The following is a 20,564-nucleotide window of genomic DNA, read 5'->3' as shown; positions in this document are numbered from 1 at the left end:
ATATAAGTTATTTTGATAAAACAGACTCTTTGCTTTTTAATTAATTATTTAGAAAAAAAATTTTCTAAAAAAGCTTAAGAGTCCAAGAAAATATTGTTATTTTAGACTCATTAAATCTTTCTTGATTTTAACCAGAATTTCCATTTTTACAAACCCTCAGCACTTATTATATTAGTTTAGGCTTTATTCCATATTTTTCTTATTTAGTAACAATTATTCATTTTAGGATAAAACTATTCTGTTTTCCTATTAATAAAAATATATCTTTCATATTTTTCATACTTAAATCATTACTTTGAACAAATATTTTACCACATATGTAATTACCATCAAAATTAAATTTGTTAGAATAATGTTAAATATTTAAAATACTTTAGTTAACGTTTCAAATATGTATTAACTATCAATATATAGTTTTTAACAAGAATTTTTAGTTTTAAAGTTCTTAAAATATATTTCTCTTTTCAAACATGAATAGGAGCTAATGGTAGCACCACAGTCATTCACTGCTTTTTTTAGTTTTTCTAAATATTTGAGACTGAGTTTTTTATATTTTGCTGCTGGGGCGGAACTGGCCTCTCCCTGTTCCTTTCCCTGTTCCTCTTCGCTAGGGGGATTAGACTGGTTATCTCCTTCACTATCGCTTTCCGACCCGGAGTGAGTTTGAGATTCGGCAGCAGGGGGTCTGGCTTGACTGCGTGTGATGAGAAAAGTGTATAAACCACTAGGGTGTGCTGGTGAATCATTTTTGGAAAAAGTTACATCTGCTAGTTCAGGAGTAACTGCGTTAAGTTCCTTGATGAGGCTTAGAGTTTCTCTCCTTTCATGCAAAAGTGCTCTTAATGAGGCGGCATGTAGCCTAAGGTTTTCTGTTGCTCCTTTTAAGTCTGCCTGCAGTGGTCAGGTTATGGCAGGGCAGAAGAAGGGCTCTAATGCAGGGAACTCTTTAGATAAGGGGGTGTATGGCGGGGGCCGAAAGGGGGGAAGGAACTCAACCTCCGAAGGGGGAGGGAGTGCGACTTCTGTCTCATCTTTGTACTGATTAAGATAAGATGAGATTGCTTGGTTAGATGGGGTTTTTTCTCTTTCCATGTCCTTGCCTTCACTTGGGGATTTTTCTGGGGATTTTTCAGGCATATCAATAATAATTGAGCAGCATTCTGACGTGGGGTGGGAGTGCTCTCTCAAAGCTTCTTCCCCTTCTTTACAGAGCTTTTGAATATCTGGGGCTAAAGGATGGTCTTTTAGGATTTCATCAATTAGGCTCCAGTAAGTAAAGGCAGTAACTGGGACCCTTTCAGGACCAAAGGTTCGGTAGTAGTCTTTTAGACAATCCCCGACCCTTAGCCAGCATTGGTGATCTATAGTACCTTCTTGAGGAAACCAAGGGCAAGTTTTTAATAGGAAATCAAAAAAGTGGATAAGATCCTTTTTCTTAACTCTAGTTCCTCACGCCTTGAGTGACTCTTTTACTTGCTTAATATACAATTGGGGTTTGGAAAGTTCTTGTCCCATGATTAGGGTGGGGGCTTACCGTTTGGTGCTGAATTTCTTCTTTTCTTTCTTCCTTTCGCCGACACTGCTTTGTCTCAACGGATCTATCTCGCGGGCAAGTCCCCTCACGGTGATCCTCGGTGCGGTGAGTGCTGCCTGACCAGGCTCCTTTGGTGCGGCGTTCTATCCCTCACAAGGCTCGGGCTGCACGTTGGGTGCCAGTTGTCCTGGCCCGCGGGACGATCAACCGAAGCTCGAACTCCTGTGAGGGAAGAATGGCATGGGACAAAGAGACACAAAGAACGGCAGCAAGACAAATATTCTGATCAAGCTGCAAAAGTTTATTGAAAAGGCTAGGTATATATACACTCTAGGAGAGGGGGTAGCTAGTAGGAATAGGTGATGACCTCTAATTGGGTGAATAAGGACAAAGGGATGGTTTGGGATTGGTGACTGCTGTTGCTAGGGCAGAGGGCAGGTGTAGGTTAGTACTTTTGGCATGAACTTTAGGAGCAAACTACAATTACTTCCGTGAAGAAGGCTGATTATAGTTTAGGCTGTTCTTTGTTTCAGCCCTGGCGGCCATGTTGCATGTTTCCGGCATCGCTGAGGGTGGATTTTATACATGCTACCTTAATTGTCCCCAACACATCAGAAAGGCCCATTTAGCATTTGTTATGCAGCAGAGACTGGAATGATTGAGTGTGATTCTTGCCAATAATTCTGTCATGGTCTTTTTTTTTAACTTGGGTGCAATATTGTATATGGCACTATTCAAGTGCTGATGTTCAAACCTGGTTTCTATGAAATTGTGTCCCTGTGACTGGGTACATTTGTGGTTCTAACTCACTGCTGTGAGTGGCTTTATGGTCTGTGTTTATTCCAGGAAGAAGCTAGGCTGTTATGACTCTGTGCAGCTATGGTCCTGTTTGGGACTGAGTGAAGGGGAGGCGTCCATCTAGATTTTCCAGGATCCAAATACTCTACCTTATTTTGGTGTTTGTTTTTCTTGATCTACAATCTAGCATTTATGTAATTCTTCTCTAAATTCTATCACAATTCAGAGATCCAGTCACTTGGAATTTGTCCTTTTATTATTTGGGTGGACTTTTCCAGAGAATATCTAATATTGCTTTGTTCATGACATCTCTTTGCAGTTTTGATTTGCATTTACCTAATGACTATTGACATTGAACATATTTTCATGCTTTTTTTAGCCATTTGTATGTCTTCTTTGGAGAAATTCCTATTCAAATCATTTACCCATTTTTAAATTTCATTGTCTTCCTGCTATTGAGTTGTATTGAAACTTTATAAGTTTCAAGACTTACCTGGCCTAGGAAGCCAGATGGTGATTGTAGGTTTCTGCACAGTAATCTTAGTGAATTAAGCTTTTGTAGACTCTCACATAGAACCCCAGATTTTTTTATGGTTAAAAGGAATGGTTGTTTGGGGTTTGGCAAGTCATGGTAATTAGCAGTATCTAGCTGAAGTTTGCATAACAATAGGCAACTGAATAGCCTGTTGATACTTTTTACCTCCTTAGCCACTGATACTTTATTTTGTTACATTTCATTACCACCTTTTGGTCAGGAAGATATTGTCAAGCCTGTAGTGCAGGGCCAGGCTCATCCCTGGGAGTCATATCCAACATTGCTAGGGACACTTTCACCAAATGGGTGTCATGTCCCACTTGGTGGGGGAAAGGTAATGATTTTACTTACAGAGTTGAGCATAGAGAGAGGCCACATTTGAGCAATAAAGAGGTTTTCAGGAAGTGACTCTTAGGCATAAATATATGTAGGCTTTAGGAGAAATTATTAAACACTGCAATTATACCAACTGAGAAGGAAATGAGCAAAATAATGGAATCAATTTTTTTGATAAGTTCATTTTCACTAAGCAAAATTTTAAAATGAAAATAATGTTTGATTTTAAATTACATCTAGTTCTTAATTTTTCAATAGTTTTCAATTATTTTAACACTGAAGGAAAAATTCCCACTAAAAATTAATGGAAGGAGAGAATTTTTCAGATGATGGTAGAGTAGAGTATGCTGGGTTCACCCATGTCCATAGGACAAGAGAGGAGATGGGGAAAAGATGACCAGGATTGAAGTCCTGTTGAGGGGTTAATGGTCAAAGAGGTTCTTCACTATTTCATAAGGAGGTGAGAACAGGGAAATCAGGAAAAGGAGATCAGTGTGGGTCAGATCAGTCATGACTCTCACCAGGGGTGGGTAACAGCATGTGGAGTAGTGCAGATCCCAGAGAATTGACAATCCCTCCACTCCAGACTGCTCAACTGCTAGCTTGGAGGGCTTCCCCAAGCAGCTGTACAGTTGGGAGTGCCCATGGGGAGCCCAGAGGTATACCTAGCATTGTTCATGAAAAGCTGTGCCTCTGGGCACTGGGATAAGTTGCCTCAGTGGGTGCTGTGAATAGCTGTCTATCAGCTGAGGTGAAGGATGGATCCAACAAGTGCCAGAGACTGTGATCACCTGCTCCACCATGTGCAAGAATTGGATAGGCCATCAGCATTGCCAGACAACAGATACAATCCCCCTCCCCCCATCATGCATGCCACCTTCCCAGACAGGCCCTGTAGTAGTGAGAGGAGGGCCTGAGGTGAAGAGGTGCCTCTGGAGCATCACCTATTGGGAAGATGTGGTAAGTGCAGCCTGGCAAACTCCCTGACTAGTTTTCTTTTCCATATTTGTTATTATTGTTATTTTACATATATATATTATATATATATATATATATATTTTAATTTTCTCTCCCTTCTGTGGGTACCAGTCTGAGTTCATTCCCAATATATCTTGGGCTGTCCCCTTCTGACAGTGAGACCTACTATTGCTGAGGTGAATTTTTTGTTGATTTTTTATTTTATTATTTGGGGTGGTGGTATATGGGCCAGGAATCAAGCCTTGGTATCCCTTGGGACAGGCAAACATCTGCCCCTGAAATACCTGTGTAACACTGCCTAGCTTTTAATAGTCCCCCAAGTGGAATTGTTCTCCCTTCATTAGATCCAGACCTTGGTTTGGCAGAGAATTACTGATAAATGAATCCCAAGAAGGAACCTTCAATGCAAAACCAAGTAAATACAAAACTTTAGATAGAGCAAAGGAAAATAACTTGCAAAATAACCTTTTTAAGATAATCAGATATCTAAACACAACAGAAAATCACAAAAGATATGAAGTTCCAGGCAGAAATGGATCAGCTGGATAACTGAGTCAAACCCTGGAGGGGGAACAGAATAGGAAACAATTACTCAATGATATTTATAATGAAATAAAGGATATCAGGAAGGCATTAGAAGAGCAAGAAGAATAATTTGAAAGATTAAGTAGAAAAATGGCAGATCTCACAGTGATGAAAATACAGAAGACCAAATTAGAGATATAATAGAGATACATGATAGCAGATTCGAAGAATGAGAAAAAGAGTAAATCAGCCAGAAGAAGACAGAATAATTCAACTACAGTGCAAAAAAAAGAAAAAATGACAATAAAGATGGGAAAAACAAACTGGATCTTAGGGAAATGAACAACAGAAGGAACACAAATATGAGAATCACTGGTGTCCAAAAAGGGGAAGAGAAGAGTAAAGGTTTTGCAAGTTTAGTTGAAGATATTATCAGAGAAAATTAATAAACCATTATAAAAGACAAATTTGAAAATCAGGGAGGCCCAGTGAACCCCAGATAGAATAAATCCAGATAGGCCTACTCTAAGGTACATGATAGTCAAACTGTCAAATATCAAAAAGAAGCAGAAAGTCCCAAAAGGAACATGAGAAAAGTGATCTACTACATACAAGGGAAAATACGTGAGGCTGAGTTCAGACCACACAACATGCATCATGGAAGCAAGAAGTCAGTGGTATGATATATTTAAGTTCCTGAATGACAGAGGATTCTGACCAAGAATTCTTTATCTAGCCAAGCTATCCTTCAAAACTGAGGGAGAGATTAAAACCTTCACAGACAAAGACTGAGAGAACTGGACCACAGCAGACCTGACCTGTAAGAACTACTAAAGGGAGTTCTGTTAGCTGAAGAAAAGGACAGATGATGGAGATCTGGAGGAGGTGACAGAATTGGAGAGTACCAGTGTGCTGGTTTAAAATGATGTATGTACCCTAGAAAAGCCATGTTTTAATCCTAATCCCATTTTGTAAAGGTAGCTGTTGCTTCTAATCCCTATTCAGCATTACACATTTGAAACCTTAATTAGATCCTCTCCCACTGGATTAGGTGGAGGCATGTCTCCACCAATTTGTATGGGTCTTGAATAGTTTCTGAAGTCCTGTAAAAGAGGAAACACTCTGGAGAATGAAAGAGATTCGGAGAGAGCAGAGAATGCTGCAGCACCATGAAGCAGAGTCCACCAGCCAGCGCTTTGGAGATGAAGAAGGAAAATGCCTCCCAGGGAGCCTCATGAAACAGGAAGCCAGGAGAGAAAGCTAGCAGATGATGCCGTGCTCACCATGCACCCTTCCAGCCTAGAGAGAAACTGTGACTGTGTTCACCATGTGCCTTCTCACTTGAGAGAGAAACCCTGAACTTCATCAACCTTCTTGAACCAAGAAGGGTATCTTTCCCTGGATACCTTTGATTGGACATTTCCATAGACTTATTTTAATTGGGACATTTTCTCAGCCTTAGAACTATAAACAAGCAACTTATTAAGTTCTCCTTTTTAAAACTCATTTCATTTCTGGTATATTGCATTCTGGCAGCTAGCAAACTAAAACAACCAGTAAGGGTAATTTAATAAATAAAAGGAGAGAGAGGAAAATGTATGTAAAGATCTGACAAATAAAAACTAAATAATGAGACAGTAGATTCAAGAAGTCCTTTTACAGTATTAACTTTAAATGTTAATGAACTAAACTCACCAGTTAAATCATACAGATTGACAGAATGGATTTAAAAATATAATCTATCTATATGATGCTTAAAAGAGACACACCTTAGACCCAAATATACAAATAGATTGAAAGTGAAAGGATGAAAACATTATTCTATGCAAGCTGTAAGCAAAAGAAAGCAGGAGTAGCTACACTAGTATCAGATAAAAAGTACTTCCAATGTTAAGACATCATAAGAGACAAAGAAGGACACTACAGATTAATAAAATGTACAGCACTCCAAGTAGAAATAACAATTATAAATATTTACACTCTGAATCAAATATTAGCAAAACTGAAGGGAGGTAAAGATGCTTCAACTATAACAGTAAGAGACTTCAATACACCACTCTCCACTAATAATAAAACAAAAAGAATCAACAAGGAGATAGAGAACCTAAACAATGTGATCAGTAAGTTAGATCTAGTAGACATATATAGATCACTATACCCCAAAACATCAGGGTATACATTCTTCTGTAGTGCGCATTCTCCAGGACAGATCATATGCTGGGACAAAAAAACAAAATACAAAAAACAATCTTTATAAATGTAATAAGATAGAAATTATCCAGAGCACTTCTCTGACCACAATGCTATGAAGATGTAAATTAATAATCAACAAAGAAATGGAGTTTTCACAAATGTCCAGAAATTAAATAATATACTCTTAAATAATCAGGTAGTGAAAGAAGAAATTGCTAGAGAAATCATAAGTATTTGGAGATGAATGATAATGAGAATACAACATATCAGAAATTATGAGATGAAATAAAGCCGGCAATGAGAGGGAAATTTAATGCCCTAAAGGCATATATTAAAAAATGAGAATGAGTAAATTTGAGTACTTAACTGTTGACCTGGGGAAATTAGATAAAGAAGAGCAAACAACCCCCAAAACAAATAAAAAAAACATAAGAATCAGAGCAGAAATAAATGAACTTGAGAACAAAAAATAAAATAGAAAGAATTTTAAAAAGCTTGTTCATGAAGAATAGAGCCCAGCAGACATTGCCCTGTGCCTTCCCACATGATGCTAAGCAAGCCAGAACCCAGAGTTGGGTCCTGGAGGAACCAAGTAGAGGCTTACCAACTCGAAGAGAGGATACTGTAGGCATCAGAAATGGAAAAAAGGAATCAAGAGTAAGGACCAGCAGACACCAAACTTGTATCTTCCTAGATCAGCCTTCCTGGATCCTAGGTATCTTTCTCTGGATGCATTAGTTTGGACATATTTATGGCCTTACAAATGTAAACTTGTAACTTATTAATTTCCCTTTGTAAAAGCCATTCCATTTCCCATATTTTGCATTCTGGCAGCCTTAACAAACCAACCACATGGTAAACATAAACAGTCCTACAACAGTGCCCCCAATGCCTCCTATTCAAAGGGAATAAATACAACTGCAGTGCTGCCCTCTGCATACCACTGAGCATTACCAGGAGCTCCCCATGGTCCTGAATGGAAACCCCATGCCCATTACACAGTGATGCCCTACTCCCACTTCCCCCACACCTGGTAATTTTGTATTCCAGTTCCTGTTTGTCTATTTGCATGGTCCAACTCCCTCCTATCATGAGAAGCATGCAACAGCTGTCCCTTTGTGACTTTCTCTCTTTCAATTGATTTCCTGGGCATTTATTTAAGTGTAGGCTGCTTACATCTCTGCTCTTGAAGAATGGATGCTTCAGCCATGTCTCCTAGAAACAAAGACCTTCCACTTGGTAACCCCTCTAATTTCACTTATCAACTTTGGGCAAATTAGCATCAATACAAGTTTTCCCATTTGTGTTCTGACCCGTTACAACCTGGTCCTATTTTTTTCAGCCTCAGAGTTCCTGTCTGGATCATGACCATGGCATCTAATAGTCATTGCATCATTAGTTTGCCCACTCTCTTTTTTCCAATCCTGGAAGGACACATGCCACATCAAACTTCCTGTCTGTACCCCTCTCAAGGATCCGCAGTTAAACCAAGGATAATATTCAGTCAGATGACTCAGATTTATACTGTTGCTGGGCCCACCCCACCTTCCATCACTTAAAGGCTTCCCATCTCTCCAGAGAGACACCTAGACCCGTTATGCATTAGCTGGCCAATCCCCCTGAACAGCACCCCACTCGGAGCAACTTCTCTGGCAATTTATGTGTCTCTCAGTTTGTGCACTTTCTGATATTCTCCTCCTAGTTACCTTACAAGAATCTGGAGATGGGCAATCCCAGAAGCAGACCACTCACTCCAGATGTGTGTAGTGGATTCTCTCATACCCTTATGTTTGTTAATGTTATCCATTTCCTTGCCACCGTGGCTGCTGTTAGTCATCATTACTATCCTTACTGCTACTGTTGTGCTTACTCATTTCTCTGATAATAAAGCATTGCAGGCATTTTCACTATCCATGATGAGTGATCACTTTACAGAAAATGATGGCAGAGTTTACTCTGCATTCCAAAACACCTCTGCCTAAAATCCCAAACAAAGATGAAATGTGCAAATTCCTAGAAACACATGAACAAGCTACACTGCCTCCAGAATAAATAGAAGCTCTCAACAAACAAAATACAAGGAAGGAGATTCAATCAGTCATCAAAAATCTTTCCCCAAAGAAAAGCCCAGGACCAGATGTCTTTACAGGGGAATTTTATCAAACATTCCAAAAAAATTAACACCATCCTGTTCAAACATTTCCAAAATTTTCAGGGAAAAGGAATGTTATCTAACTGATTTTATGAAAATAATATCATTCTAATACCAAAAAAAAGGATAAAGATGCTACAAGAAAGGAAAATGACGAATCAATCTCCCTTATTGAACATAGTTGCAAAATTTCTCAATAAATTCTACAAAACATTAAATCAAATCCAATGATGTACTTAAAGATTACAGACTACAACCAAGTGGGGTTTACACCAGGGTGGTTCAACACAAGAAAATCAATATCATAAAGCACATTAACAAATTGAAAGAGAAAAATCACATGATCATATAGATTGATGCTGATAAAAAAAAACTCTGAGCAGTGAGAATTAAAGGAAACTTCCTCAATATCATAAATGGCATGTATAAAAACACATAGCCAGCATCATGCTTAATGGTGAAAGACTGAAAGCACTCTCCCTAAGATAGAGAATGCAATGAGGATGCCCATTTTCACTACTATTATTCAGCATTTTACTAGAAGTCCTAGCTGGAGCAATTAGAAAGGAAAAAGACCCAAAAGTCACCCAAATAGGAAAGGAAGATGTAAACTTTCATTATTTGCAGATGACATGATACTATACATGGAGAACACTGAAGAATCTTTGACGAAACCATTAGCGCTAATAAACAAATTCATCAAAATGGTGAGATACAAGGTTAAGGTACAAATTCAGTAATATTTCTATACACAAATAATGACATGAGCCAGGTGGGGGGCGGTGGGGGGAGTTGGGACACGCTCGGGGAGGCGGGGGCGAGTGAAGAGCGAGGCAGGCGCGCGAAGGGAGGCGGCCGAGCAGTGCGGATGGCTCTGTAGTGGGCGGGCAGGCACGGTGGGCGCGGGCGGCGGGGCCCCAGTATCCCCGCACGCCTCCTCTGTGCCCGGCAGCGGCAGACCGAGAGCCGAGACCCGCGGGACAGAAGCTGCGGGTGGGCGCTGCGCAGATGGCCGGGGCGAACAATATCTGAGGCTCAGCTCCCTGAAAGGTGACCACGTGGATTCAACAGCTTTTAGGACTCAGGTGAGCGGGCCGGGGTGCGTGTGTGCGTGTGTGCGTGTGTCGGGTTGGACTCCGCGTTGGGTCCTCAGTGCTGCAAATAAAGGGACCCCTACTGCTCCGAGCGAGCGACCAGAGGCCAGGGGAGGACCGGTCCGGGGCTCCGCACCCGGCAGCCTCTGGCTTTCCAGGTGACTTAAGTACCTGCCCTGGGAGCGTGAACCTACACTGGGGAATGCACGGCATCTTGAAACACCGTCTGGGGGTGGGTTTGTGCCACGGTTGGAAAGGCACAGAGACATGCTCTCATGCCTCACGCCGGGGGCTGGTGGAGAGGCAGCCCCAGGAGGGCATCAGGGTCCAGCACAAGAGGTGTGAGGATGTGTGCACGCTCTAAACCCACGTGCGAGGGCAGGACCTGTGACAGTTGCAGTGGGCGCTCAGAGGAGGGGCATCTGCTCACACCGGTGGGGGAAAAGGGTCCTAGAGGACGTGGTGTCAGAGCTGATTCTATAAGAATGACAAGGCAAGACTGAGTGCTGGAGGGTGGAAGGACAGGCTGGACATCTGGGGCAGGGGTGACCACGTGAGCCAAGGCTCCCAGGTAAGAAATTGTGTGACATGCAGCGCCAAGACGAGAATTCGGTGGTGTAGAGCATCAGGTCTGAAGAAGGGCTTTGGGGGCCCTCAGGCTGGAGGAGAGGGGGCGGACAGGACCGTGGGGGGCTTTGTGTACACATGGGGACGCCGTTATTGTCCAGGCAATGGAGAGCCATGGAAGACGCTATAGAGAGGGCAGTGACTTGTCAAACACAACCCCAATGAGGAGAGCTTTGAAGGGGGGAGGGCAGAGGCAGGGAAACCAGGCAGAAGGCTGTGAAATGGGGCAGGTGAGCATCAATGGGCCCTGAACAAAGCCCAACGCAGTAGAAAGGGTGACAAGGAAAAAATGTAGGCACTATAGTGCTGGACCTGCAGAGCTGGCATCGAAAATCAGGGGTGAGGAGGGCAGGAGGAGTCAAATGCATAATGATACATATTGTAGAGTATGTGGTGCATGATAAAAAACATATAATGCACAAGATATAATAGACATTTTATGCACTAACTCCAATTTTTTCATTCATTCATTTATTCTTTGCTTGGGTTTTGAATACCCAGTCTCTACCCCATATAATTCCAGGGAGCTGGGAAACAAACATGGCCTTAGTACCCCTGAAGCTTCCGACCTGGTTGGGGTGACAGACAGGTTGATGGAAGATCACAGACATAGCAATTACAGCCATTCACTGTGGGTGGTGTGGGGTGGGGGTGCCTGTCCCCTGGGGTGGTGAGGGAGACTGCCTGAGAGCTGCCCTTTGAGCTGAGTCTGGTGGGAAGTAAGAGGTGAGGGGAGAAGGTGAGGAAGGTGCAGGGATGTTCCTGGTAGAAGGAAGAGTGTTTGTGAATGCCTGATGGACTGGGCAGGATGAAAGAACGTTCTGGAATGGTGAGACAGATTGGCCTGCACTGGGTTAGGGTAGATGAGCCGAGGATGGCACCCTTCCAGAGAGGGGGTTGCCTTAATGTCTGGGGGCTTCAGTGAATGTAGACCTTGGACACGGTCACTGTCCAGGACGCTGCCAGCCCGGCCCTGAGGTCCCTTTTCACCCAGAGCTGGCTCAGAAACCATGCCCAGAACAGACAGAGCAGGGGCCACCTTCCTGAGGGAAGAGCCCTAGCCCCAGCTCTGGCACACCTGACTCGGGCAGGACGCCATTAGGAGGCTGTTTTCATTGGCTCGTTTCAGCAGGGCTCATTATTTTTACAGGGAACAATTTCTAACAATTTCCCTTGTCACTCAGGGCAGTTGCTACCAGCTGAGCTACTCAAGGCATTATAAATATATTAGACACACTCAGCATTTGCAGGTAAAAATAAGCCCCTCAGCATTTGCATTTTGGAGCACAGATGTGAGATCAGTTTTTGGAAAGGCACTAGCTGCTTCCCACAGTGTCTTTCCCAGTGGCACTTATGTTGGGGTGGGAGCTTCAGAGATGGCCAAAGGTTGGGCTGAGGGCTGAGGGGCTCCCAGGGTCCTGGCTTGGATAGCTGGGCACTCGGGCTCTGAAAGCTTCCTGTACTCTGGCCAGCACATGTGAGCCCCATGATTCACTTTCCCATTCAGGGTGTCACTCAGGAACTGGGCATCAGTGATGTGGGACTGCTGGGATGGGAATGGGGGTTGGTGTGCTGGTTTGAAAAGATGTATGTCCCCTAGAAAAGCCATGTTTTAATCTAAATCCCATTTCATATAGGCAGAATAATCCCTATTCAATACTGTATGTTTGAAACTGTAATAAGATCATCTCCCTGGAGATGTGATTTAATCAAGAGTGTTTGTTAAGCTGGATTAGGTGACAACATGTCTCCACCCATTTGGGTGGGTCTTGAGACATTTCTGGAGTCCTATAAAAGAGGAAACATTTTGGAGAATGGAGATTCACAGAGAGCAGAGAATGCTGCAGCACCACGAAGCTGAGAGTCCACCAGCCAGCAACCTTTGGAGATGAAGAAGGAAAATGCCTCCCAGGGAGCTTCATGAAACAGGAAGCCAGGAGAGAAAGCTAGCAGATGACACCATGTTCACCATGTGCCTTCTCACTTGAGAGAGAAACTCTGAACTTCATCAGCCTTCTTGAACGAGGGTAACTTTTCCTGGATACTTTAGATTGGACATTTCTATAGACTTGTTTTAATTGGGACATTTTCTCAGCCTTAGAACTGTAAACTAGCAACTGACTAAATTCCCCTTTTTAAAAGCCTTTCCATTTCTGGTGTATTGCATTCTAGCAGCTAGCAAACTAGAATCAGTTGGTGAGTCAGTTGAGGGCGCTTTACCTGTCCTCAAGGTGCTAAGAGACCATGCTCCACTTGATGAGGGCTCTGGGGACTTCCCAAAACGTAAACTCTGAGACCCACCAGGGGGATGGGCAAGGGGGCCAGGGGATTCTGCCGCCCAGCAAAGAGTGGGTCCAGGGCTCTGATATGAGGGAGGTGGTACAAACCGTCGTCCAGCAACAGACAAGGTGGGCACTGTTGGGGTGGAGTCAGCAGTGAGGGGTGGAGTCAGGGGCAAGGGGTGGAGTCAGGGGTGAGGGGTGGAGTCAGTGGCAAGGGATAGAGTCAGTGGCATAGGGGTGGGGCCAATGGTTGGGGTCACAGAGACAGTCAAAGTGCTGTCTCAGTACTTCACGCTGGGTGGGTACCTTGGTGGGTGAGAGGAGACCCTCGTGTCTCTGAGCTTCAGTTTTTATCATCTATATAATGGGCATGCTAAGGCTTATTTTGTAGGATTGTTTCATATTTACTTGTAAAATGTACACCAAAACCCTACAGATGCTTTTTTTTTGTATGCTGTATAGGAGGGTCACATTTATTCTTTTCTTTTTTCGTGTGAGTTTCCCGTCATTGCAGCACCATTTGTTGAGATTTTTGTTTGTTGATTGGTTGGTTGCCTTGCTGGTTTGTTTTTTTTGGGAAGTGCATGGGCCAGGAATTGAACCCGGTTCTCCCACATGACAGGTGACAGTTCAACCACTGAACTTCCCTAGAACCACCCCATAGATGCATTTATAGAGGCAGCAATCCATGCACAGGAGGGGTCATCACAGGTGGAGGAGCGCTCTACTGGACTTGATGGATTCCAGACCGTGGAGATGGGCATGGGCTTTCTGAAGGACTGTGGCCCCAGCTTGGACAGCCAGGTATGGAAAAGTAGAGTACCTGCATAAGGTCTGACTGCAGAGTTGGTGCATCCTGGCCCCTCTTTGGTGATGGAAACCCACTGGTGGGCACCAGTCTCTCCCCATCTCTAACCAGTCCCCAGACCTCACTTGCTGAACTCCTGCCTAGCATAGTCCCAACAGCCTGGTCCACTCAAGTGGCTCCACAGGTGGGCAGTTGGCACTGGGGAAGTTGAGGCAACTTCCCCAGGCGTCATAGATGGTAACAGCATGGGAGGACTTGAACTCAGAGCCTTCTGGGCACAGACTCCCTTCTTTGCACCCCAGGACCCTCCAACACCCCTTTTGCTTCTGGGGGGTCTGGCAGCCCCTTCCCTGTCCCTGGCACCCACCCTGCCTGGGGTCTCAGGCATGATTGGCCCTAACTTGGGCACCTAGATCTTGCCTTCCACCCAGCCCTGCTGTGGGCAGAGGCACGTGTGGCTGTGATGCCTCTCTCTGCACTGGCTCCTTTACTTGCCTGTTTCTTCAACAACCCAGCTCATCCCACCACACTCTGCTCTGGCTCAAATGCTGTCATCCACCTGGACCTCAGCTCTTGGCCCCAGTGCCTCAGGGAAGAGGCGAGTGGGCCTGGGGGTTGATGGCTGCCCTCCATTCTGCCCAGACCTGGGCATCAGCAGGGAGGCTCAGGCCGGCCCCCGAGGTGCTGATCGGGCCCCTGACCTATGCACAGGTTGGAGGGGAGGCACCAGGCAGAGCCCCTATTTCTGGGCATCTCAGGCCAGTGAGGCTGAGCTTGCCCTGCCCACACCTCCCTCCGCAGTCTCCACTGCACCCCTGAACCCTGCAATAAACAAACACAATAAACCACGTCACATTTCTACTGCTGGGCCTTGCAAAAACAGGAGACCCAAATTTCTCATAGTATAGAACTCAACAGGCAAACAGAATCCACTGCCATGGGAAATCAGAACAGTGGTATCTTAGTCTCCTGGGACTGCTGCAACAAAGCACCGCAGACAGGGGCTCAAAACAACAGCCATGTGTTCTCTCCCAGCCCTGGAGGCTAAAGTCTGAAATCAAGGTGTCAGCTGGGCTGTGCCGCTTGGACCCCGTAGGGCAGGGCCCTTGCTTGCCTCTTCCCAGTGTCTGCTGTTTGCTGATCATCTCGATGTTCCTTGACTTGTGGACACATCGAACAGTCTCTGCCTCTGTCTTCACATGGCCATCTGTCCTCTGTGGGTATCTGTGCATCTGTGTCCAAATCTCTCTTATTCAAAGGATTTAGGACCCACCTACTCCAGCCTCACCTCATCGTTACTCAACCATTTCTGCAAAGATGCTGTTTCCAAGTGAGGTCCCATTGATGGGAAATGGGAGCTGGGATTTCAGGGCATCTCTTTTGGGATACAGTTCAATGCACTAAAGGTCATTACCCATGGAGATTGGGAAATAACTGCAGAAGGGCAGCAGAGAACTTTCTAGAATGATGGAAACATTCTAAGTCGTATTGGGTGATGGTCATGTCTTGTGTCAAAAGTCACTGAATTGTGGGTAGTCACCTTGGATTAGAGCGAGATGTGACTCCACTCATTCCAGGTGGGTCTTGATTAGTTTACTGGAATCCTTAAAAAGAGGAAACATTTGTAACAAATGAGAGAGCCATGAGAACTACCAGAGCCCACATAGCCAGAGACCTTTGGAGATGAAGAAGGAAAATGCCCCCGGGGAGCTTCATGAAGCAAGAAGCCTTCATGAAGCTAGCAGATGGCACCATATTCGCTATGTGCCTTTCCAGTTGAGATAGAAACCCTGAACATCATCAGCCTTTAGTGCTTAAAGATAAACTCTCATTGGTGCCTTAATTTGGACATTTTTTTAGACTTGCTTTAATTGGGACATTTTCATGGCCTTAGAACTGTAAACTTGCAACATCATAAATTCCCCCCTTTAAAAACCAAAAAAAAAAAATAGTTGTTGAATTGTACACCTAACACCTTTGCAATTGTCTGTCATAAATTATTCCTCAATTGAAAAAAAAAAAAACAGAAAAATGATGCCTGAGACCCCTGTGTTAGAATGAAAGCCCCAAAAGAGTCTAAGGTTTGGAAGCATCTGTGCAGGAAACCTGTCTGTGCATAGGGGTCACTGCTCAATCTGTCATTCAAACTGGGACACATTTTTTAGTGAAAGGGGTCACTGGAGATAATCAAAGTTATGTATATATATTTCAATATGTTTTGGCTGACATGTTGACTTCATTATTTTGGCAGATTCTTAGGTATTTTTCTGAAGAATGATTTTTTTTCAATTCGGTCATAGCAGTTATAAATTTTTTTGTAAAATTGCTTGTGCTCTTCTTCAAAGTTGCGTTTTATGTTGTTAATAAATCTGAAATTGTTGACACTTTAAATCAACTTCTCTCTGTTCAACCAGAACATTTTTAATTGAGACAATTTTCTCTCTATAGGAGAAGAGTTACCTGGTAAGCTTAGGGCACTTTGCTCTATGGAGAAAATATTAATTTCTTTTGTTTTTCCCACATTGAAATGTATAACTATTTCACCCAAATGTATATTACAGATGATGTTGGCATCTCATCTGCATTCAGAGAATCTTCCTTTGACAGATACTTTTATAAAACTTGTCAAGTTAGTTGTCTATTTTGAAATTGTGTCTATATGAGTCTTTTTAATGTATTCCCCAAATTTAGATGCTACAAATAGATCTTTTAATTTTGTTCCATTCCATACAAATTTGTTTAATTAAAGTTAGGAGCTCCATTTAAAGACGTTTTCCACAAGTTGAGATATTCCAAAGCACAGTTATGTCATTTCAAAATTAAATCTTATATGCTGTTGGAATGCTCATTGTTTAATTTGTTCTGGCTCTCCCTTGCTTTTAGAGGGGCAAATTTAATGCCTTCCAGTTTGTAAGCTTTGTTTATAATAAGTGCAATTTTCTAACTGCTTCAAAAGCTAAAGATTTTGGTTGTGCTGTTCATTGAATTATTTGATTAGAGATCTCCAACCAATTTAAACAAAATGTAACCAGTTTAGAGGATTTATTTAGAAAAAGACTATACCTTTGAGGGAACTGCAGGTTGCTTTCCAAAGCAGCTCATCGGATGCTGAGATGTTCCTAAAGCCATGTTAATTCACTTTTATGAGGCAGCATCCCTTGTAATACTTCATAAAATGCTTTTCTCCAATGTATCTTTGTCACAGAATGGTGTAATTCCGTTGCTTTAATCACATTTAAGTATTTGAAAAATCTGACAATTACAACTTGTTTCATGGTGGACACGATTATGAATTGCAGACATCCTACAACCAATTACAAACTTACGTTCACTCTATGGGTTTCTTAGTAAACCATGACATACCATGACCCTTTGGTCAAACATGTGGACATATCACCATAATGAAACAAATAATTTGTCATCAATGTGGAGCTTTCTGATTGAATTTGCAACAGCATTCACAAGAGTTGGAAATGTTACCTACAACAGAATGAAATTCTAAAAGCTGTATTAGATGAGATGTATTTGTGTAATTGAGATTGAAAGAATTGAACAAATATTGGAATGAACTGGTTTTCCATTTGAAGTAGCTGATGTCCTCATTTAAAACTGGCTTCCTTTTACAGCTTTCAGTTTTGCTTTTGCTGGTGGAGGTGACATAGCAACAGCTGCTGCTTCACTTTGCATATATGCATGAGAAAATTTGCAATTGAAAAGGAGTGAACCAAGTGGAGAAGTACAGCCATTTGATCTAAGTGAAAGGTCAAGATTCAGAGAGTGAGGTACAAAAGACCACATGCTAAATTCTCATATTCAGGAAAAGTCTTCTGAAAATGACCGCTGATGTTGGAAGTAATTGCTGCTCCTACTTCAGCAGATCAAGATTCTCCTTTGGTGTTTGTGGGACCAAAAGCTCCAGGTGGACGGACAGTGTTGTTGAACTTTTGATGCAAGCTATAGCTTCATCATCAACTTCATGGACAAATGGAATGCCAGTACTTGCTTTCTTATTAAACATGCAATTCATTATTTTAACTCATTGATGCCAAGGGAAGTTATTATGAAATTTCAAAAGCATTAACAAATAAGACACATAATCTGGTGCATATTTACCCCACAACAAAGAAAGGGTCATTTGTCATGAGAGCATACAGGCTACTCCTTATCCATGTGTTTATGGCTGGATGGCTCACTCAGCTTCTATTTTCTTCCTTGCATTTCACACATACTGTGTTTATCATGTCCCATGAATCCCGTGGATAGTATCCTGTGGCCTTGATATCTTTCAGGCAGGAGTGGGTGGGGCCACTGCAACCAGCTGATGGGAGTGGCAACCTGAGACCTTCTCCCAGCCTCACCTGAGGTCAGAAGGAGCTCGTCCCCTGCTTCTCCTGTCCAGCTCACTCAGCCTCACCAACAGTGCCCCAACGACATCCTTCAAAGGGAGGGGTGGGAGGTGTTGGGTTGAAAAGTGGTGAGGACAAGCTTATCCGTTTACCTATGGGTGGTCTTTCAGCTTTAACAACTTGAGAAACTGAAAACTCTGCTGCGGTTTTGCCCAACCGCTAAGCTATCGGGGACCCTCTACTCCTCAGCTTCTCACTGCTTGCTAGACGACACTGCCGCACGCAGAAAAGGGGCTCGAGCCGGGGGTCTGGGTCCAAGGGGCGCACACAGGAGACCTCGCTGCGGGTCTAAAAGACTGGAGGCCGAGTCAATTAAGGCATGAAGCAAGGTAGCTTTATTCTTGGTAGACGCTTATGCCAGGGCTGCCAGAAGCTAAAGACCACGAGGCTTGATGAGCCCTGGATTATATACAGTTTGAGGAGAGGCGGAGTTAGGGTGTGGCCTCCAGGGGAGGGTAGCCAATCATACAGGGAGGATGGATGAGTGACTGTGACCATAGAGATGCTGTTCCTGAGTGTACCCATAGCAGAGGATGTTGGGTAGGTGGAGGACTAAGGAGAAGGCCAATAGGGTTAGAGAGACAAGGCTGCATCATCACTAGTCGCTGGTGAGGCTTGTAATTCAGAGGCTTAGAAGAACCGGACGTGCCAAAATGGCGAGGGAGGGAGAGAAAGAGACTAAGCCACCAGGCCAAGAATAAAATTATGCCACACTCTGCCCTCTGTCCCACTCACTGACAGGCAAGACCATTGCAGAAGCTGGGAGTTGAGGGGCAGTCTCCAAAAGGCCCCTGGCTTATGTTAACACAATTCTTCATGTGATACTTTCCATTCAATAAAGAATGAAAAATATGGCACAGATGCCAATTGGGTGGAGTGAGGTGCAACATCCTGTGTCTGTTTCCTGGGACTGCCCCACAGAGTGCCACAAACTGGGAGGCTTAAAGCAGCGAGTGCTATTGTCTCACAGATCTGGAGGCCAGAAGCCTCAAATCCAGGTGCCTTCAGGCCCTGCTCCCCGAAACCTCTAAGGGAGACTCCTTCCTTGCCTCATGCATCCTTTGGCTCACAGATGAACTGCTGCAGCCTTGACCTCTGCACCTCCACAAGGCCTTCTCTTTCGTGTGTGTCTGTCTGTCTCTGTGTCCAAATGTCCCCTCTTACAAGGACTCTAGTCCTTTGGCCCTGACCTCATGTGAAGTAACAGCACCTTCCCAGACCCAATTTCTACCAGGTTGCATTCACAGGACAGGGATTAGGACTCAACCTGTCCTTTGGGGTCGCAGTTCAACCCCTAACCACTGGGAAAGTAGGATGTAGGAGGTTGATGGCCACCTGCAGGGATGCTGTTCCTTCCGGGAGCCCCAGGACTTGGAGCCCATTTCCTCCTCCCGTCTCTCAGCCAGCCCTGCACACCCGGAGGCCGGCACGTCGTGTCTGCCAGAACTGCTGCCCTGCAAGTAAAACCCTCAGGTTCTGTCCTCCCAGGCAGCTCTGGGCTCCCCCACCCCATTCCAGTCCACACCATCTCCAGCTTCCTGACTTGGGGTCTCTGGGGGTGGGTATCATGAGTCTCACTTCAAGACCCCCAGGGGATCCCACCCACCGGTGAGCAAACCTGACCTGTTCCCTCCCGCCAGCCCCGTTGGTTTGGCTTTGCTGCCCCGCCCTCCTGGCCCTGTCCTGCTCACCCACCACTGCCTTTACAGGTAGCCAAGTGACCGCATCACCTGTGCCCTACCTGCACACTGCCCCAGGTGCTGGGAGTGCAGGTCACAGCCCAGGGCCCTTTCAGTCAAACCCTGGGAGAGAGACACTGCCTGCAGTGGCTCTGAGACAGGCACCGGCCTTCTCTACCTGACTCCGAGCCCTGGAGAGGTTGGAGCTGCTAATTCCAGGCCATGGGAGGAGCTGGGAAGAGGGAACAGACTTCCATGGACAATCACCCTCGGGGGGCCGTGTGAGCTCACACCCACCACCACCGCGGGTTCCCACGGCAACCCTGGGGACTGTGCACCTGTGGGACGCTGGAGTTTGGAGGTAGAAAACTGAGACCCAAATGCCCTGAGCGAAGGGGGTTCATGGGCCCAGCGTCCAGACTGTGGGTGGGGTGCTGCTGGCCCCTGCTGACTGAGGGTCAGTCTCGTCCACTCAGGACTTCCCTCCTAGCAGGCCCTGTGCATGCAGGCAGAAGCACCCACAACTGCCCTTTGTATCTGCTGGTTGGCTGCACCCAGAATGGGCAGGCTTATCTGAGGTGAATTTAGCTAGCAGTTTGCTGGAATTGGTAGCTAGA

The sequence above is a fragment of the Tamandua tetradactyla genome, unplaced genomic scaffold (assembly GCF_023851605.1).
Source record: "Tamandua tetradactyla isolate mTamTet1 unplaced genomic scaffold, mTamTet1.pri scaffold_132_ctg1, whole genome shotgun sequence".
Taxonomy (NCBI): domain Eukaryota; kingdom Metazoa; phylum Chordata; class Mammalia; order Pilosa; family Myrmecophagidae; genus Tamandua; species Tamandua tetradactyla.
Note: the sequence above shows the minus strand (reverse complement) of the source record.